Consider the following 2117-nt stretch of genomic DNA (forward strand, 5'->3'; position numbering starts at 1 on the left):
TGTCAGGGAGTGCAGCTGAAGGGAGAGCTGGCCCTTGGAAGTGTCCCTGGACATTGTGATTCAGCTCATGCTGGGCTGGAACAAGTGGTTGGTAAAGAGAGCCCTGTGGCACATGCAGGTATACGAGGTGACAGCAAGGGCCAAGCTCGATGTGAGCAAGAGCACCTGCCTCGCTGTGGGTGAGCTTGGGGATCTGGAGTCCTTGGGGGTCTCTGTTCCCCATGAGGTGTTGACGATCCTTGGGATACAGTTCAGCCCCGAGCTGAGTGGGAGCTCAGTGTGGGAGAAGACAGAGGCAAAGGCAAAGCAGAGACTGGGGCTGCGGTACACATGCTCCCTCTCCCTGATGGGGCATCATGCTTGTAAAGGCAGTATTGTTACTGGTGCTTCTGTACACCACACTGGTCTTCCCCCCCTTCCAAGTGCATCAGCCACAGGATCTGTGTATGTGTTTTTCTGGGTTCCAGATGGGAGAAGGTCACCAGGAAGATGTTGTCCAAGGACAAAAGGGCCGGAGGCAGGGGCATGCCAGACATCCTCCTGTTCCTGTGGGCCAAGTACACAAGCTATATCTGCAAGCTGGCAACAGGCCTGGAATCCAAAACCGCCTGCGTGGTGAGATATTTCATGGGGTACGTGCTGAGACCTTGCAGGAATTGACCCTGCCCAATCACAGACCGTGAGCCATGGGCACACCCTGGTTTTAGGAGATCCTGAACCAGTTCTGTAGTGTGTACGACCTGCAGAGCACAGGCCTCGCAACCATGAGCAACCACAAGAAGATCCAGGAGATGGTGAGGCAGAGGGACATCACATCGGCTGTGGACCTATTGCTGGGTGATGCCTGTCAGGCCGTGTGGGAGTGCATCCACCAAAAGAATCAGTGCAAAGATCACAGAGACCTGAACTGGCTGATACTCTACTGAGTCCTGCCAGTGAAGGCTCACAGGTATAGAAAGGGGCAGCTGGGGAGACCCAGCTGCCTGTAGCCCAACTGCCATGGAGCCACCAAGACGATTGACCACCTCCTGTGGCCCTGAGGCTGCTCTAAGGAGGTATGGGACAGGATGAAGTGTCTCTGTGAAGCAGTGACTGGGGTCAGCTGGCTCTCCCAAGAAGCGGCACTGTACGGGTACCTTGTCAAACATCAGGGGAGCCCACCTGCCTGCTTCAACCAGCTTGCATCCTGCATCGGGAGCACCCTATGGAAAGCCAGGAACCTTCTGATGTACAGGCACACAAACATAGAGGTGGTAGGTGTTAGACCCCGATTCCATGTGGCACCCAATGACTAGAGAGGCGACGGTTCAATTACCCATGGATCCTGTTACTCATTAGCCAGAGCAGAACAGGGAGCAAACACCAGCACACATTGCTCACAACAGCTTTATTACAATGGAGGCAGCTTCAGACAAAGGGCCTCTTGCTATAAGAGACTGAGTTCTGCACCAAACAATAGGTTTATCCTACATTTATACACTTTGGTTTGTACTCATTAACATTCACTCCTCCTTTGTCCCACCTTCTGTTCCACCCATTTCTCCTCCCATCTCAAGCTCTGCCTCTGTTTACGGTTTGCTTCATTAGCATGGAATTGCCTATGCATTTTATACATTTACATGTCTTTTTGCTTTGAGTGCATATCTAAGACCTTGACTTGGATTCTGTTACCAATTACGTATTGTTTTTTCACACTCCAGTCTGTTTTCTTGTCCCAGGTCGTTCCACCCTGTGTCAAATGTCTGGCAGGTTGCAGCGTGCCAGAACTCCGTTGTCTATACTGAGTCTATGAGTTTCTGTACCTACTACCAAGGAGGCTGATGAAGTGCAGTTCATAGGCTCAGCTGTGAAAAGTGGGTTGCATTGCAATTTGTTCCCTCTCAGGATCAGGCCTGAGACACTGGAGGCAGAGTGTTTTTCTGGTGAGGAATGTGTCCCCACAGGTAGTTGGGTTTTGTTGTTTGACAGGTTCTGGTGCGCAGTTTGTGGGGTACTGGAGAATAGTTGGCGGTTTTGTGTTTTGAGCTGTAGGAAGTTGGCTTCAGTTCTGGTGATGAGGTTAGGTGCTTGTTTGAATGTACAAACCACTTTTCAGAGCTGGGCCTATGAACTGCACT

The sequence above is a fragment of the Alligator sinensis genome, unplaced genomic scaffold (genome assembly GCF_000455745.1).
Source record: "Alligator sinensis unplaced genomic scaffold, ASM45574v1 scaffold2121_1, whole genome shotgun sequence".
Taxonomy (NCBI): domain Eukaryota; kingdom Metazoa; phylum Chordata; order Crocodylia; family Alligatoridae; genus Alligator; species Alligator sinensis.